The sequence below is a fragment of the Phoca vitulina genome, unplaced genomic scaffold (assembly GCF_004348235.1).
Source record: "Phoca vitulina isolate PV1807 unplaced genomic scaffold, GSC_HSeal_1.0 scaffold71, whole genome shotgun sequence".
In the NCBI taxonomy this organism is placed as follows: Eukaryota; Metazoa; Chordata; class Mammalia; order Carnivora; family Phocidae; genus Phoca; species Phoca vitulina.
Window position 1 is genome coordinate 2757474 of NW_022589774.1, and position 19381 is coordinate 2776854.

Genomic DNA, 19381 nt, shown 5'->3' on the forward strand with positions numbered 1-19381 from the left:
CATGACTTCCTAGGCTCGAAATGGTATATAAACCATTTTGCAACCATATGCATCTTCCTTTGCTTGTGCCTGCATGAGCTGCTTGAAGGCTGGACCCATCTTTTCCTTGCCATTGTATCCCCAGGAGCTAACACTACACCAGTGACCAATAAATATGTGTCAAATTATTTTTTAATAAATAATACATATATTATTATTTGTGAAGCTCACACACGTTTTTGCTTTTTTTTAATTGAGTGATTGTTGACATATAATAAACGGCACCCTTAAAGTATACAATCTGATAAGCTTTGAAATATGTATACACCCACAAAACCATCACACAGTCAAGTCAGTGAACACTTCCATCACTTCCATCACTTTCCAAAATGTTCTGTCATGTCCCTTTACACTTCTTCTTGTTCCCAAGTGATTGTTAATATTTTCTGTCACCATAGGTTAGTCTGCATTTTCAAGAATGTTCTATAAATGTAATCATACAGTATGTACTCTTTTTAAACATTTTATTTAGATATAATTCATACACCATGAAATATATCCATTTAAAGGTGTACAGGGGCGCCTGGGTGGCTCAGTTGGTTAAAGGTGTACAATTCAGTGATTTTTATTATATTTTCAGAGTTGTGCAACCATTACTATGTCTAAGTTTAGAGTATTTCCATCCCCCTCCCAAAGAAACCCCCTACCCACTATCAGTCATTCCCCACCCCACCCCCATTCCCTAGCCCTCGGCAACAAGTAATCTGCTTTCTGTCTCTATAGATTTGCCTACTCTGGACACCTCATATAAATTAAATCATACAATATATGAACTTCTACAACTTGCTCCTTTCATTTAACACAATGTTTTCAAGGTTCATCCATGTTGCAGCATGTTTTGTTACTTCATTCCCCTTTATTGTTGAATAAATAATGTTCAACAATATCGATAATCCACATTTCATTTACCCATTCATCAGTTCATGGGCATTTGGGTCATTTACTTCTTGGCTATTATGAATCATGCTGTTATGAAGCATCATGAACAAGTTTTTGCATGAACATGTTTTCAGTTCTCTTGGGTAGACACCTAGGAGTGGAATTGCTGGGTCATCTGGTAACTATGTTTAACATTTTGAGGAACTGTCTTCCAAAGCAGCTGCACCTTGTTCTGTTCCCATCAGCAGTGTATGAGAGTTCCAAATATCTCCAACACCCCATCAACACTTGTTATTATCTGTCTTTTTGATTACTGCCCTCCTAAGGAGTGAGAACAGCTATCTCATCCTAGTTTGGATATGCAATTTCCTGATGGCTAATGATGTTGAGCATCTTTTCGTGTGCTTATTGGTCATTCTTATCTATTCTTTGGAGAAATGCCCACTTAAATCTTGCTTTATTTCTCAGTTGGGTTGTCATTTTATTATTGCATTGTAAGTGTTCTTTATATATTCTGGATATAAACCCTTTATCACATAGTTATGATTTGCAAATACTTTCTCACACCACATGGGTTGTCTTTTCACTTTTCTTTCTTTTTTTTTTTTTGTCTTTTCACATTCTTTTTAAAATTTTTTTAATTTTTATTTTAAAAAATTTTTTTATGTAGTGTTCCATGATTCATTGTTTGTGTATAACACCCAGTGCTCCATGCAATACGTTAATACCTTAATACCTTAATACCCATCACCAAGCTAACCCATCCCCCCACCTCCCTCTCCTCTAAAACCCTGTTTGTTTCTCAGAGTCCATAGTCTCATGGTTCATCTCCCCCTCCGATTTCCCCCCTTCATTAGTGCTCACCATAGCACATACCCTCCCCAATGTCTATCACCCAGCCAACTCATCGCTCCCACCCCCCACCACTCCAGCAACCCTCAGTTTGTTTCCTGAGATTAAGAATTCCTCATATCAGTGAGATCATATGATACGTGTCTTTCTCTGATTGACTTATTTCGCTTAGCATAATACCCCCTTGATGGTGTTTGCACATAAACATTTTTAGTTTTGAGGTAGCCCAATTCGTCTATATTTTTCCTTTGTACTTTTTTGACTAGTTTCTTATACTCAGCGTAATTATTTTGAGATTCATCCATATTGTTGCATTATGAATACTTCATTCCTTTTTTTAAGGGAAAAAACACTTTTTCTGAAATAAGTATAAATTCACAGAAAGCTGCAAAGATAGTACAAAGAGATCCTGTATACCCATCACCCCACTTCCCCATTGGTTACATCTTATAGAAGTAGAGGACAATGTCAAAACCAGAAGATTTACACTGCTATGAAGTATGTGCATAACTGTGCCATTTTATCACCTGTGTATGTTCATGTAAGCAGCTCCCCATTCAGAAAACAAAACTGTCCCATCACTGTAGAAATCTCTCTTGTGCTCCCCCTTTATACCCACGCTCCCCCCGGGGAACCACGAGTCTCTTCTCTTTAATTATGCCATTCCAAAAACATTATATAAATGGAATCATGCAGTATGTGACCTTTTGAGATTGGCTTTTTACACTTAGCAAAATGCCCTTGAGATGCATCCATGTTGTTGTATCAATGGTTCATTCCATTTTGTTGATGAATACTGTCCCATTGTATGGAGAGGCCACAATAATTTCTTTCAAATGATCTTACTCAGGCTTAGCTGAAGACTGAGAGGGTAAAAAATCAGAGAGAAAGGTATGGATCTAGATGTGAGGGAAGGAAATCTTCAGTAGTCTGTCCACCAGGGCTGACTATGGCTGCCCAAGACACTGAGGACAAAATTCCACCTGAGAAGAATTATAAATGAGGACTGGAAAGAGCACTGCCAGTTCTAGAAAAGTACCGGGGAGTGGCATCCATCTGAACAAAAGAAGTGAAATAAAAGCAAAAGTAGTCAAAGCCTGAATAATGCAGACAGCCCTTGGAAGCTCATAAATAAGCTCATACACAAGAGGGTCAAATCTCCTGCTTCCTGCCTCCTGCAACACCGAGTGTTCTCAGAACCAGCCTCCCAGGGCCCGGGCTGGCTCCCCTGTTCCCAGCGAGTCTGACTCTAACTCAATAAGCCTCTATGGCAGTCCTGGCTCAGCTCTATTTTCTGGTCCACAATGAACCAGAGGTCATGCATGAAGAGTAAGAGGTGCCTTTCTCAGGAAACTAATTTAATTTTGAGCTTAAAAATATAGTTACACCAAGTCAATACAGTAAGAATAGCCCTCTTGTCCATGGCTTAAGAACGAGACTCACATCTGAGGCACTGGTGTGCTGGTCAGACCATTAAGGCAAGGATGCCACATCTATCATTTACAACCCAGGGCTGTTCTCATGCCAGTCTGCTTCTGAGACATTCTAGAAGGTTAAAGGTCCTCAGGAGGGCCCTATTTAATTATTATTACTATTAGAAACATTATTACTATTAAAAATGGACAATCCGCTCAATGCCAGTTGTCTAATTTTATATGAAGTGAGGTTATACATTTTTCATGCATATATTTTATTTATTGGTATCTCTAAATAAAGCATTATGCCTTACATACTCACAACCTAACTGGGAGAGATTACATATAAGTCCAGCTATCACTTGAATAGATAGATACTTGAGTGTGATGTGGGGAGCAAGAGAGGGAGATTGGAATGTCCCTGCTTAACAGAGCCTCACAGGGCAGATGATGCCCTGGGTGACTCTAAATGTGAATTAGTTGGGTCCCCCCACAGTAGGAAAGACCTTTCTCAATCCCAGGGCAAAATGCTGATTTGCCTAAGGGCAAGTTTCTTTCTCTCTTTGAGCAGTTTAGAATTAACACTGTATCATAGCAAGAGCCATGAGTCCCACTCAAAGAAAAATAAACATAGTATTCTCTGGCCCTCAATTAAAAGTTGCTGTATGGAATTTAGGGGAAGGGTGGCAAAAATTTTTGTTTCCCTTTTTAAATTTTCATGTTTATTTGTGTATATATACACATACACATAAAGAGTTAAATGGCCAAAACATCTTTTGAATTCTTTACTCCCCTAAATATTCTTTCTTTTCACCCAATTTCCCATTCTGCAGAAGCACCCATTTTCCATTATATTAAGCTGATTGTTTTGCTATTGATCATCTTCATAGTTCAAGGTCATTCTCAAATCACCATGTCCTTATATTTCAGTTTTAGGAATTATCTGTTGGCCTCTGAGAATTTAGCTCTCTTCCCCCCACTGCCCTCCAATCTCACACTCATTTCCCACACCTCTTCCCATTGTCCCATCCTCCAATGTGGTTATAGCATCATCTCGGCTAGATAATTATCTGTGCAAATATTATTGTAACTGGATGAGAGATATTCACAGCTAAGCCACATAGGATATTCAGGTCACTTTTCCTTTTTCCTATAGCTAATAATGGTCTTTTCGTTTGTTTAGTTTACTTATCACTAATTTGACTCCAAATTCTCCCACAAATAAAGTCTCTTCTTAATATATTAAAATTCGTTAGTTAGCCTATCAATTTCATTTCCATAAAGAAATCTCTCCTGAGGGCACCTGAGTGGCTCAGTTGGCTAAGCATTTGATTTTTTTTTTTTTTAAGGATTTTATTTATTTATTTGACAGAGAGAGATAGTGACAGCAGGAACACAAGCAGGGGGAGTGGGAGAGGGAGAAGCAGGCTTCCCGCTGAGCAGGGAGCCCGATGCGGGGCTTGATCCCAGGACCCTGGGATCATGACCTGAGCTGAAGGCAGACGCTTAATGACTGAGCTACCCAGGTGCCCCAAGCATTTGACTCTTGATGTCAGCTCAGGTCTTGATCTCAGGGTTGTGAGCTCAAGCCCCACACTGGGCTCCATGCTGGACATAGAGCCTACTTAAAAAAAAAAAAAAAAAAAAAAAGAAATCTCTCCTGGAGGCTTCTGAACCATTCCGTTGCCAGCTGTATGGGTGACCCTGCCCCAGCACCCTGGGAAGGAGCTTCACTTACTTGGGTTAGATCCCCTGATTCCTGTATCCCATGTCTTTCACCCTCTTGGTTTACTAGTTTTTATTGGTAAAATACATCTTTTTATAGTTTTCTGAGAAAGGGTATATGGGAGCAAAATTTTTGAGACTTAATGTTTACTATTACAATCAATTATTAGCTGAGCGAGGGGTAGAATTCTAGATGTGAAATCATTCCACTCTTTTCTCAATGGAAGCATGCCTCCATTGTCTTCTCTTGCTGTTGAGAAGACAAAAGCATTCAGATCCTTCATCCTTCATACTGAACTTGTTTTTTCCTCTTGAGAAACTCTTTTTCCACAATGTTCTGAAAATTCATAATGGTGTGCCTTTTGCTGTGGCTCAGTTCTCATCCATTGTGCTAGGCTTTCAATAAGTCCTTTCAATCCAGAAATCTATGGCCTACATTTCAAGGAAATTTTCTTGGGTTACTTCATTTTCTTTCTTTCTTTTTTTAAACTTGCCTCCAGCAGATTAAAGTGAAAATTAAAGGGAAAGAGAGGAGAGGAGAAGAAAGGAGAGGGGAGGGAAGAGAGGAGGGGAGGGGAGTGGGAAGGGGACGGAAGAGCAAAGGAAGTAAATATGGAGGGTGGTGACAGCGGTGGATGAGGTGATGGAAGGATAAGCATCATAAGGACACTTTTTATTTCTAGTCAGCTTTTTTTTAATCACTTAAAATAAAATTCTTCACAGTTTCTCAAAAGGTAAGGGAGAAGAAAAATTGAGACTGTTATATTTTATGAACCCAAGATGGAGGAAAACCCTAGACGGAAGCAGCAAATTAAGGGCATTGGAAATGGAAGTAAAGCAGGTAGGTCAACCTTGAGGATCCTCGGTGGAACAGAAAAGAGACGTTGCAGGTGCGAGTTTGGAAATAAGAAGTATGTTTAGCTGGCCACAGTTCCAAAGCTGCTAGTTTATTCTTTGTTTATGCTTAACCTGCTCTCCAGCTCCCGGGTCTCCTTAGCACCCCAGTCTAGAGCCAGTGGCCAAACCACTCCTCCATCTCTCATCACTGTCTCTTTGGGACATCTACTCCAGCTTCCTGAAGCGAGACGGGCACTTAATCTGCCTGCTTCACAAAGGGTGTGAAGATGTGAAGCCCCTATCCCTGTGTTAGCAGGGCCTCTCTAGGCGTCCTGGGTGACTGGCTTCTGCAGAGCTGTTAGAAACTCACCTGCATACTTTCCATAATCAGTGGGGCAAACAGACTTGTGGGCTTCCTTAGGAAGGTGGTCATTATTCACAAAATTACTCCTGTTGGAAAATGCTCCCCAACTTCTAAACAACTTTGCAGAGCATAATTTACTCCTAAACTCAAGAAGGCTAAAAAAGAAAAAAAAAAAGCTATTTCTACAGGTATATCAAAGCTTAGAGATAAAGGACTAATGAGTCTTTTTCCTCTTTGTAATAATTTAAAAATCATTGCTCTCTGTGGGTAGTTTATGGGTTTATTCAAACTGACTTTGTTCTATACAGAATTCCAAAAGATATATTAAAACAGAATTTAAAGAAGACTCTACTCACACTATGCTTGTTTCTGACTCTTAATTCCCAGCAGAAGGTCATTAGGCCTTTGTTAGCCTTTATGACCTGGCCACTCCATTTGGCAGCGATGGGGACATGCTGGTCATGGAAGATGAGTTGATATGGATAAAGCCACATTGATACCTCTGACATCTTTCTTTTCCCCTTTTATGCCAAATACAGAAAAAGACTAAAAAAGCATGGGCTCAATGATACATTGAGGGAATAAGTATTGATGCAAGAAAGAAATCAGGTAAAAACATAATCATTTTGTAAAGAGAATCCTTAAAAATGGAGGTAGGCTTTCAAAGTCACATTGGTAAAAGATTCTCTTGGTCCCATCGTTGGTTTCCTCCAGTTTTATTGGGACATAACAGACATATAACATTGTATTAGTCTAAGGTGTATAACACAATGATTTGATATATGTATATACTGAGAAATTATTTCATACGTTTAGTTATATAGTTAATAGTTTAGTCACATAATTAATTGCATTATTTCTTTGATGGTTTTTTCCCCTTCATTTCTATTCTTTTTTCCCAGATCTCCTGTTAATCAGGTGCTGGACTCCTAGATTAATCTAATTTTCTTATTTTTCTCTCCAGTTTCTTCCTATCACTTTATGGGAGATTTCTTCAAATTTTATCTTCTGTTCCTTTTGTTTGTTTGTTTAAGAGAGAGAGACAGCATGCACGTGAGGGGGAAGGGACAGAGGGAGAGGGAGAGAGAGGATCTTAAGCAGCACAAGACCAAGCCAATGCAGGGCTCGATCTCACAACCCTGAGATCATGACCAGAGCTGAAATCAAGAGTCGGATGCTCAACCAACTGAGCCACCTGGGTGCCCCATCTTCTATTCCTTTTATTTAATTTTCATTCGATATCATACTTTTCATTTCCATCAGTTTCTTGTTCACTAAATTTTGCTTTTTAATAGCATTCTGTTCTGTTCCATTGATATTGTTTTTTATCTTCTGAGGATATCAATAATAGATATATTTTTAAGTTTTATTATCCCTGCTTGGTCTTTATTTCCTCATTTATTTGTGTTTGCCTGCCTTTCAGATTAAAAAATATATGGTAATCCTTAGATGCCTGCTCATATTTAAGAGTGGGACCCTTGTGTGTATGAGTGGGGGTTGTCAACTATGAGAATTCACTGTAGGGTGACCTGGCTGGTGTTTGTGTTGAAGAAACTATGGTGCCATCAACTTTAGGATTGTCCTTTTGGACTTCTCTGAGTTCCTAGAGAAGTCCTCAGTCTCCTGTCTGGAGAAGGATATTTGGGGGTCTAGATGCTTCTTTTTTTAAAGAATTCTGGTTCTGTGTTCTAAAGAAATATTGTAGAAATTCTTAATTTGGATCTATTTATTAGGAAGAGTTTCAGTTTTCTTCGGCTGCCAGTGTGTTATCCTTCTTTACCATAAAACCTAGAATAAGATTTCTGTTCACATATGATCCTCTTAGACTCTTTTATATTTGGAAAATTAAAATCTTTCTTTGGGGGGAAATTTGTGGTTATTCTGCCATAACAGATCATGTATTAATTTGTAGATTCAGTGGTTTGATTCTGTTTAGTCACTTGCTTATGTTTCCAGAAGGATTTCTTGTATTGGTGAAAATAAAGATGGTTGGGGAGGAGTGATATTTTTGTTCTTGATGTACCCTGTTTCTCTTCACAAAATTTAGTGAACAAGAAACTGATGGAAATGAAAAGTATGATATCGAATGAAAATTAAATAAAAGGAATAGAAGATGGGGCACCCAGGTGGCTCAGTTGGTTGAGCATCCGACTCTTCTGTTTTAAAACTAGAAATCTGTCCTGTGGCATGCAAAAGAAAGCGAATTATTTTTTAAAGAAAAAAATGCTTCTTTTTTTTTTTTTTTTTTTTTTTAAAGAGGGAGAGAGAGCATGAGCAAGCGGGGAGGAAGGGTGGAGGGCAGAGAGAATCTTAGACTCCACGCCTAGTATGGAGCCCGATATGGGGTTCGATCTCATGACCCTGAGATCATTACCTTAGCCAAAATCAAGTCAGACGCTTAACTAACTGAGCCACTCAGGCACCCCTGGGAGGGGTCTAAATGCTTCTTAAGCAAACTTTCAACCCGCCCTATTCTTAGCCCACCCTTCACCCTCCCTTCTAATGGCACTGTTGTCATAATGCCTGAATCTTTGGGGAAGTTCCGCTGTAAATCAAATTATTGTTTAGATTTCCCTTCTGTCACCTTAGAGTTCAGCTTTCTTTGGTCTGCCAAGTCAATCACTGCTTTCTAGCTTTCCAATTTGTGTTACTCACCTCTCGTGCTCTTTGTCCTAATGCATTAATGCTCTAAAAGGACCTTTCCTTTGTTGTTGCTTTAGTAGGGTTTCAGGAGTGATCAGATACAAATGTGTGTGTTCAGTCAGCCATGTTTACTGACAGCCATACTAATGGTTTGCAAAGGCAATTAGGAATTGCTGGCTCTGGCCCAAGGTGACCCCCCCCACCAAATTGAAAAACAGTTTCCAAATCTTCAAAGCCAAGATCTCAGAGCAATGTGGTAATCATAAAAAATAACACAACCTAAAGGTGGGTACCATCAATACTTGGTAAAAAAAAGAAAATGAAGTCCAATATCAGAGAAACAGCATGCAGAGAGGCCAGAACCAGGATCTCTCTAACTCCAAGGCCATACTCCACTAAATCACCTACTCCCAAGTTTCAGTGTGTGTCAGAATCACCTGGAGGACATTTGACACAGTTCTGGGCCCTTGACCCCAGAGTTCCTAATTCGGTAGGTCTTGGGTGGGCCCTAGAGAATGGATATCTCTAACAAGTTCCCAGATGATACTTTACTGCTGGGAACTTTGAGAAGCATGGTACTATGATTTTCTATCCTCTTTCACAATTCATGTTTTATTTCAGACTATGTTGTCAAACTCTATGGACATAAATGTTGGTTTTGATTTGTTCTTTATGGCCAAGGCCCATTACATTATTCACCAATTTCTTTTTTTAGAATAGGTTTAGACAGATGAAAAGGAGAGAGTTGCTTTTCTATAAAAAGCCCATTTCCAGGATACAGACTATAATACTTACCCCCTCCCCCTCCTCCTTCCTTTTCCCCTCCCTGTTTCCCACTTCAACTCTACTCCCACCCTGGCTATCTTGCCACCCCCATACCTCATAGATGACAACAGGAAAAACCAAGGAAGCAGAAGCCCTTTCCAAACCCTGCTTTTGAAACAGATATCAATAATAGATATATTTTTAAGTTTTATTATCCCTGCTTGGTCTTTATTCAAACAATAAATTCAAATTATATATCTGTTAAGATTATGCCTTACTGCTGCTTATTTTGTTTTAAATTTAATTTAACTTTATTATGTTATGTTAGTCACCATACAACACATCATTAGTTTTTGACGTAGTGATCCATGATTCATTGTTTTCGTATAACACCCAGTGCACCATGCAGTACGTGCCCTCCTTAATACCCATCACCAGGCTAACCCATCCCCCCACCTCCCTCCCCTCTAAAACCCTCAGTTTGTTTCTCAGAGTCCATAGTCTCTCATGGTTCATCTCCCCCTCCGATTTCTCCCCCTTCATTTTTCCCTTCCTTCTCCTAATGTCCTCCATGTTATTCCTTATGTTCCACAAATAAGTGAAACCATATGATAATTGACTTTCTCTGCTTGACTTATTTCACTTAGCATAATCCCTTCCAGTTCCATCCATGTCAATGCAAATGGTGGGTATTCATCCTTTCTGATGGCTGAGTAATATTCCATTGTATATATGGACCACATCTTCTTTATCCATTCATCTGTTGAAGGGCATCTCAGCTCTTTCCACAGTTTGGCTATTGCAGACATTGCTGCTATGAACATTGGGGTGCATATGGCCCTCCTTTTCACTACATCTGTGTCTTTGGGGTAAATACCCAGGAGTGCAATTGCTGGGTCATAGGGTAGCTCTATTTTTAATTTTCTGAGGAACCTCCACACTGTTTTCCAAAGTGGCTGTACCAACTTGCATTTCCCACCAACAGTGTAAGAGGGTTCCCCTTTCTCCACAACCTCTCCAACATTTGTTGTTTCTTGCCTTGTCAATTTTTGCCATTCTAACTGGTATAAGGTGGTATCTCAATGTGGTTTTGATTTGAATTTCCCTGATGGCTAATGATGATGAACATTTTTTCATGTGTCTGTTAGCCATTTGTATGTCATCTTCAGAGAAGTGTCTGTTCATGTCTTCTGCCTATTTTTTGAGTTGATTCTTTGTTTTTTGGGTGTTGAGTTTGAGAAGTTCTTTATAGATCTTAGATATCAGTCCTTTGTCTGTAGTATCATTTGCAAATATCTTCTCCCATTCTGTGGGTTGCCTCTTTGTTTTGTTGACTGTTTCCTTTGCTGTGCAGAAGCTTTTTATCTTGATGAAGTCCTGAAAGTTCATTTTTGCTTTTGTTTCACTAGCCTTTGGAGATGTATCTTGAAAGAAGTTGTTGTGGCTGATGTCAAAGAGGTTACTGCCTATGTTCTCCTCTAGGACTGATGGATTCCTGTCTCACATTGAGGTCTTTCATCCATTTTGAGTTTATCTTTGTGTATGGTGTTAGAGAATGGTCGAGTTTCAATCTTCTGTATATAGCTGTCCAATTTTCCCAGCACCATTTATTGAAGAGACTTTTTTCCATTGGATATTTTTTCCTCCTTTATCAAAGATTATTTGACCATAGAGTTGAGGGTCCATATCTGGGCTCTCTATTCTGTTCCATTGGTCTATATGTCTGTTTTTGTGCCAGTACCATGCTGTCTTGGTGATCACTAGAAGTTGGTTCTTTGAAAGAATTAGTAAGATCGATAAACCAATGGCCAGACTTATCCAAAAGAAAAGAGAAAGGACCCAAATTAATGAAATTATGAATGAAAGGGGAGAGATCACGACTAACACCAAGGAAATAGAAACAATTATTAGAAATTATTATCAACAACTATATGCCAATAAATTAAGCAACCTGGAAAAAAAGGATGCCTTCCGGAAACCTATAAACTGCCAAGACTGAAACAGGAAGAAACTGACAACCTGAATAGGCCAATAACCAGTAACGAGATTGAAGCAGTGATCAAAAACCTCCCAAAAAACAACAGTCCAGGGCCTGATAGATTCCCTGGAGAATTCTACCAAACATTCAAAGAAGAAATAATACCTATTCTCCTGAAGCTGTTTCAAAAAGTAGAAACAGAAGGAAAGCTTCCAGACTCATTCTATGAGGCCAGCATTACCTTAATCCCCAAACCAGGCAAAGACCCCAACAAAAAGGAGAATTTCAGACTGATATCCCTGATGAATATGGATTCCAAAATCCTCAACAAAATCCTAGCTAATAGGATCCAACAATACATTAAAAGGATCATCCACCACAACCAAGTGGGATTTATCCCCGGGATGCAAGGGTGGTTCAACATTCACAAATCAATCAATGTGATAGAACACATTAATAAGAGGAGAGAGAAGAACCATATGGTCCTCTCAATTGATGCAGAAAAAGCATTTGACAAAATACAGCATCCTTTCCTGATTAAAATTCTTCAGAGTATAGGGATAGAGGGAACATTCCTCAAGTTCATAAAATCCATCTATGAAAACCCCACAGCGAGTATCATCCTCAGTGGGGAAAAGCTGAGAGCCTTTCCCTTAAGATCAGGAACATGACAAGGATGCCCACTCTCACCACTATCGTTCAACATAGTACTACAAGTCCTAGCAACAGTAATCAGACAACAAAAAGAAATAAAAGGTATTCAAATTGGTAAAGAAGTCCAACTCTCTCTCTTTGCAGACGACATGATACTTTATGTGGAAAACCCAAAAGACCCCACCCCCAAATTACTAGAACTCATATAGCAATTCAGTAATGTGGCGGGATACAAAATCAATGCACAGAAATCAGTTGCCTCTGTATCTTGAAAGAGAAATTAGAGAAATTATTCCATTTACAATAGCACAAAAAACCGTAAGATACCTCAGAATAAACCTAACCAAAGAGATAAAGGATCTATACTCTAGGAACTACAGAACACTCATGAAAGAAATTGAAGAAGACAGAAAAAGATGGAAAAATATTCCATGCTCATGGATCGGAAGAATAAACATTGTTAAAATGTCTATGCTGCCCAGAGCAATCTATACCTTCAACGTCATCCTGATCAAAATTCCAATGACATATTTCAAAGTACTGGAACAAACAATCCTAAAATCTGTATGGAATCAGAAAAGACCCCAAATCGCCAAGGAAATGTTGAAAAAGAAAAACTGCTGCTTATTTTAATGAGACTTAATTTCTTCATTTTTTGAAGAGAAAAAGAAAAAAGATTCTTGTTATATGAATTTCCCTTACAATAAAATCACCAGTCTTATGATCCTTAATTCTCCATTAGCCAGCCATCTGATTAGGATGAACTGCTCATTAAGTCATGTGGCTGCACTGGTGGGTTGGAGGTAAAAGTCATTAACACACACAACACTGGCATTCAGAGCTCAAAGCAGCCCAGAGACATCCTTTCACTTCCAAGACATTAATGAGATAGAGCAAGTAGAATCTAAAAAGCCAGAGAAGGAGCTCAGAAATGGAATCTTCTGCTTTCTAGGTCAAGCACAGCCCAGCAAATCCTGAGAGGTGAATTCAGTGACTTCTGCACCCACAGTATTATCTGATAAGGACAGGAAGATGGGGTCTTCTGAGTTATGCCCTCTTGACTTCAAGTTCTGGCTCAACCACTTAGAGCTGTGTGGCCAGAGGCAAATTACCTTGCTGCTCTTTCCCTCCATTTCTGTCAGTCTGCCAAAAAAAGTATCACCTGCTCACTTCCCTGGGTTGTTGGGGGAACGAGATGCTGTGTGAAAGTACCCAGAGTACTCAGTTGGAACAAAGAGATCTTCAATGTTATCGTCTCTTTCAGCTATTGTCCTGGAGTCAAATGTCAAAACACACACATCAGTGGGCATTTCACTAAGACAGCCACCTGGAACAGGAGCCTGAATGGCAACTATTATCTTTTAGTTGCATAGATAGACTCAAAATTTATCATAATAGGAAAATCCTGCAGTCCAGAGAGAGGTTTTAAACCAAGCTCATCCTGCAAAAACCGGGGCCTGCAAAGGAATCTCTAAAATCCATAAAGGCTAAGAACTTTGACACATCAGCTGAAATACTGACTACGTGGTGATTCTGAATGAAGCTACTCCTAGATTGGGAAGGATTGAAGAATAAATGGAAGCATGCAAGAAGGCAGAGGGGACTTAAGTCCTTGTTCCGTGTCATCTGGCCCACATGACCGCAACACATCTCATTTTGTTCATGTAGTATTTTTGGTCTTTGCTGCTGTAAGTGCTCATGCTTATCGTGATGTGATAATGATGAGTGGGTGTGAGGATAAGGTTTATATTGGCATGGTAACTGGCAACTAACTTTTAAAATCTTATTTCTTGTGTCTTGAAATCCATAGCTATGGATCTATCTCATTGTCTGGAAAGAAATGAGTAGTAACAAGGGGAAGATAAAAAAGTAACTACTAGGTGTCATGCTATAGTAGATCAATGCAGAGTAGGAGAACTCTGTACTTTGGAAACAAAAAGTTACAATTTGGAAATGTGGTTTCACTACCAACGCCAGGATAATCATTCCTCCTCTAAATATCTTCATATAGACTAGAGTTAATAATTACCTTATAGTTTTTATTTTTTAGTAAGTGGGATAATGTATATAAAATGCTTATCAGAGTACCTGGTACATAATAAAATGCTCAATAAATATAACAATAATTAACAGCAGGGTGGTTAAGGACCATCTCTAGAGTCATCATTCCTGGAAACATTCCTTCACTAACTTAGATCATCTGATGTCTTAATTCAACAAACATTAACTGAATACTCAGGCATGCCATGCTCTATGCTGGGAAGCAACATGGTGTAGTGAAAATAACTTGGTCCCGGAAAGGAAAGAACCCTATTGGCCCTGCCACTGTTAGGGAGCAAGAATTTCTGTCCCCTTCAAGGGTTCTTTCTAGCTGGACTAAGAATCAAATTGACATGAGACAGATTAACAAGAGAAAATCAAATTCAAGAGCATATATACACGGAATCCACCCAGACATGGCAATTCCAAAGACAGGTAAAATGAGGTCTGTATGTCATCCTGAACTAAGAAGAGGGGCAGGTGTCTGGGACTTCAGAGGAAAGGAAAGCACTTCACAGGGCAGTAAGAAGAGCAGATATTTGGTATGTTTGCCCTGCCATACAGATGGGTCACTCAGATAAAATTTATCTCTACTAATAACCCTTATTCTGAGATTCTTCTATGGAGTTAAGGGAAGGGCAAGAGTTTCTCTTGAGCCCACAGGGTGTTGATTGTCATCAGCTCAAAATAATCTTCATGCCAAAGTGGCTCATCTTCGGGCGTCCTGCCCTTGGCCCCTACACCACGAATTCAAGTCATAAGAGCCTCAGTTTCCTCATTTATGAGAGAAAGAACATAATCTCCACCTCTCAGGATTTCTGTGAAGATTCAATGAATTAACATGATGAATGCTAACCACAGTGCTGGCATGGGATAGATCCAAAATAAATCTTAGTTTTCTTTCTTGACTCACCCAGTGTTAACATCCCTCCATTCAACACCCTGAGACTCAGGTGCCCTCAGCTGTTGGCTTTGAGCGGGTACCTCCTACTGTGGTATGTAGGCTTGTGCTTTTCTTGAAACAGAAGACTTTCTGGAGTGCAGGAAATATGGTGGTCATTTCAGGGACATCTTTCTTCCTCTGCATTCAGTGGGTGCTCAGTAAGTGCTGTTCGCTAACTGTTGAAGAGACTGTCCCAAAGAGAGAGTTCAGGTTCAACTGTACAAGGTTTACAATGTGGGTGGGCTTTTTCCACACCCCACAACCATTTCTCCGACACCCGCTGGGTGTCCTACAATTCAACTCCATTCTGAGACCCTCTGCCAGAGGCAGCATCAGATTCCACAGGTTCAGGGCTCAGCCCCACAAGACTGCCCCCACTTAAGATGCCATTTGCAAGTCCAGATGGCTACTTGTACTTCCTACGATGGTTCCCATGAACCCCTCCTTGGGTTCAATTAATTTGCTAGAGGAGCTCACAGAACTCAGGAAACCTGTTTACTCACTAGATTCCTGGGTGATTACAAAGGATATTAAAGGATAGGAGTCAACAGCCAGATGAAGAGATACACAGGACAACGCCCTGAACAAAGGAGTGTCTGTCCTCCTGGAGTTTGGGGCCTGGCATGGCACTTGGAAGCGTTCTGGTTCACCAACCTGGAAGCTCTCCAAGCCCTCCCCTTTTGGGTTCTTATGGAGGCTTCGTTACATAGGCATGACAATTGATTAAATTATTGGCCATTGGTGAATGGAGTCCGCTCTTCCCTCCCAGGAGACTGGGGGTGGAGGAGGAGGGGGGGCCTGAAATTTCCAACCCTCTAGTCACATGATTGGCTCTCCTGGTAACCAGCCCAGATCCTTAGGTGCCTCCAAAAGTCACTTCATTCATACAACAAGAGACACCTTTATTGCTGTCGGCACAGGAAATTCCAGGGGTTTTAGGAGCTCTGTGCCAGAAACAGGGAGGAAAACCAAACATATATTTACTATTACAAATCATAATATCACACAAAGGCTTCACAACATGGTCTCAAACCAGGAACATCACTTGCTTGGGCAGTTGGTAGAAATGCAAATTCTCACGCCCACTCCAAATCTACTGGATCCAAATCTCTGGGGGTGAGACCCAGGAATTTGTATTTCTTCAAACTCTCCAGGTGATTTTGAGGCATCTTCCAGTTTGAGAAACACTGCTTTATACCACAGGGATCCCCACTATTTCCCTAATAAGTTAATAAGTATAATGCTCTATTCCAAGGGAGGAGGATGGTTGGAGGGGGAAAAATACTGGGCCATATTGAGGAAGCAGGACGAGGCCAAGAAGGCAGCTAACCTTACCCTACTAGACAGAACAATGACAGTGAAGCCAGGAGAGAATGAGGGAATGATCCCACAGGTCAGTGGTACCGTGATGCAGGGGACACTGATACGAACGACTCGCTCCACTCCAAACGTCCTACCGGCACTGTGTTCTCATTTCTCCCCAAGCTGGACAGCTATTGCCCTGAGCACAGAAAGTGCCCCCGAAATCAGGGAATATAAAACACTCATACATTCCCTACTTTATAACAAGAAAAGCCTGAAAACTCTCACTTAATATCTTGCTAAGAATAGCCCAAATTCTTATACCACGCTGAAACTCTGCTGTGTTGGTGAATGTCACTTAACAAGCAAAATTCTTACAGGAGAGACAGAAGGTTATTTTCAGCTATTTCTCATCTGTCGAATAAGACAACAGCTCCCACTCCACGGTAACCCATTAACCAGGCAGTCTGTGCCACCTCATTTCAACCAGTGTTTTAATAGCACCACAGATAAAAGCACAGCAATTTCCACAGGCAATTACCTCTGCAAATGAATCAAGAAGGTCAGACACAGGTTGGAAAGGTCTCCAAATAATTTGCTACTTTCACTTATTTTGTGCTTGCTGAGTTTCTGATTGCAAAGGGACAAACACTTAGTTACCGTTATACCTGGCTAAAAAGGTAGACTGGCTTGCAGGTTTTCCAACCTAGGTCTTACTTGACATCATAATGAGAGTCCTAAGTTTATATTTCGCCAATATGAGTCATCAAAGAGAATCTAATTAACAAAGCCACTTAAAATGACACATAATTTTTAAAGCCATTTAAACAGGTATGTTAACTTTAACTGGGCGCATTTTCCCATATAGTTATAACTCCTAAAGTTATAAGCTCTCAGAAAGTTCAAGTTTTGTTTTTTCTTCTACATCTCAAAACAACTACAAAAAAGAAAAGAAATTTTTTTTCAAAAGGCACTACCATCACCATGGTGAATTAAATTGGAACAGCACAATGATTTCACAAAATGTCTTTTAAAGAAATACCTCTTCCAATAATAGTAATAGAAATTAAAATCACTTTCTCCCCTGTTGACAACTCTGATCTTGGCACTTCAGCGTCTGGTGATTTTCCTCCTTGAACGACCCGCAGTGTTCGTTTTTCAAAGACAGTGCTAGAATTATATGGTTGCTAAGTGACACCTTAGGTCATAGTTCATCTCTCCACATTGCCTCCAAAGTAATAATTACCCCCGAATAATCATGCCCTACCCAGCTTTCTACTACACAGGATGCCGAGGAGTAGAGCGAATCGTAAACTCTCATACTGGACAGAGCTTTCCTTCTTTCGTGAGTCAGTGGTCCTCATCCTGACTCTGCTGTCCATCAGCTGTAAGCCAAGTGACTTCACCCCTTTGTGCCCAGGAGGCCCAAATAAAAAAGGAATAAAAACAGTGATAATAACAAATGGAACTTGTACAGCTTTTAGGATGCGCAAATCACTGTTCTAATCATTTTGCATACACGATTTATTTATCTTAATGGTAGATACCATTATTATCTTCCTCTTACTGATGCATCTGAGTCAAGAGTGTTTAAGTGACTTGCCCAGAGTCACACAGCTGGTAAGTGGCAGATGGAGGATTCACATGCAGGCAGGCTGACTTGGGAGCCCGCCCCACCACGGCACCAGACGCCTCTCTCTCTTTTTTTTTTTCTAATTTAATTTTATTTTGTTATGTTAATCACTGTACATCACACCAGCCAGACGCCTCTCTTAAACACACGTCTACTGTGTGCCAGCTTCAGTGCCTCAAATGCACTGACTCATTTAAATCTCTTAACAGCCCTATGAGGAAGGGACGAGCGTGAGCCTTATTTGCAGATGGGCCACAGAGAGGTTAAGCAACTTGGCTAAGGTCACACAGCCTTTTTTTTTTTTTTTTGCGGTTTAGGTTTTATTTCAAATTCATAAACTGAATTCTGCAATCCAGCTAGACCTGGGGATAAGGAACCATGGAGCCCACAGAACTGCAGCGAAAGCACAGAGATTCTGGGGTATTTCGAGCAGGTGGGGATGGAGGGGTGCTCTCCTGAGTTACAGAAGGAATGGTCTGGTAGTTAAGGTAAAACACAAGTCAGATTTATTAGATCTGTCCACAGTCAGCCATGGTGATCTTCTTGCTGGTCTTGCCATTCCTGGACCCAAGCGTTCCATGGCCTCCACGATGTTCATGCCCTCTTTGACCTTGCCGAAGACCACATGCTTGCCATCCAACCGCTCGGTCTCGGCAGTGCAGATGAAGAACTGGGAACCGTTTGTGTTGGACCCAGCATTGGCCATGGACAGGATGCCAGGAACCGTGTGCTTCAGGATGAAATTCTCATCATCAAACTTCTCCCCATAGATGGACTTGCCTCCAGTGCTGTTATGGCGTGTGAAGCTCCCACCCTGGCACATAAAACCCAGAATAATCCTGTGAAAGCAGAAATCCTTTCTCCCTAGTGCTCAGGGCACGGATTCAAACCCAGCCCATGCCTTGAACATTTATACCACGGTTTCTCAGCCTCATCACGGTTGATATTTTGGGCCAGCTAATTATTTGCTGTGGGAAACTTTTTTTTTTTATGTTAAGATTTGATTTACAAGCCTTCTTTGTTGTACAGAAAGTAAAAATGCTGTTACAGTCTTGATGTAACTAGCAGCCACTGACGGTTGACTCACCAACCACAACGACCCATGCTCAGCAAGAGTCTTACACGAGAACCTAACAGCACTTACAATTTTGTTGGAGTGAAATCCCCAAGCTGATGGTGGATTTTGAAGAGGGACCAAATGGAGAAAGGCAGAATGTCACAGGAACTATTCTTTGGCTCTCTGGGTGGGTGGTGTCCTGTGGTTGGTATCACAGATACCCTTTATTACTATTATTACCTTTATTACTATTAT

The 19381-nt window shown here is 40.3% G+C and overlaps 1 protein-coding gene and 1 pseudogene across 3 annotated transcripts in view; both read right to left on the reverse strand.

Annotated features, from left to right (window-relative positions):
* The window catches only part of KCNH1 (potassium voltage-gated channel subfamily H member 1), a 355938-nt gene that overhangs the window by 118634 nt on the left and 217923 nt on the right, over nt 1–19381 (reverse strand). The window lies entirely within an intron of this gene.
* LOC116624873 lies at nt 12777–19372 on the reverse strand (annotated as a pseudogene).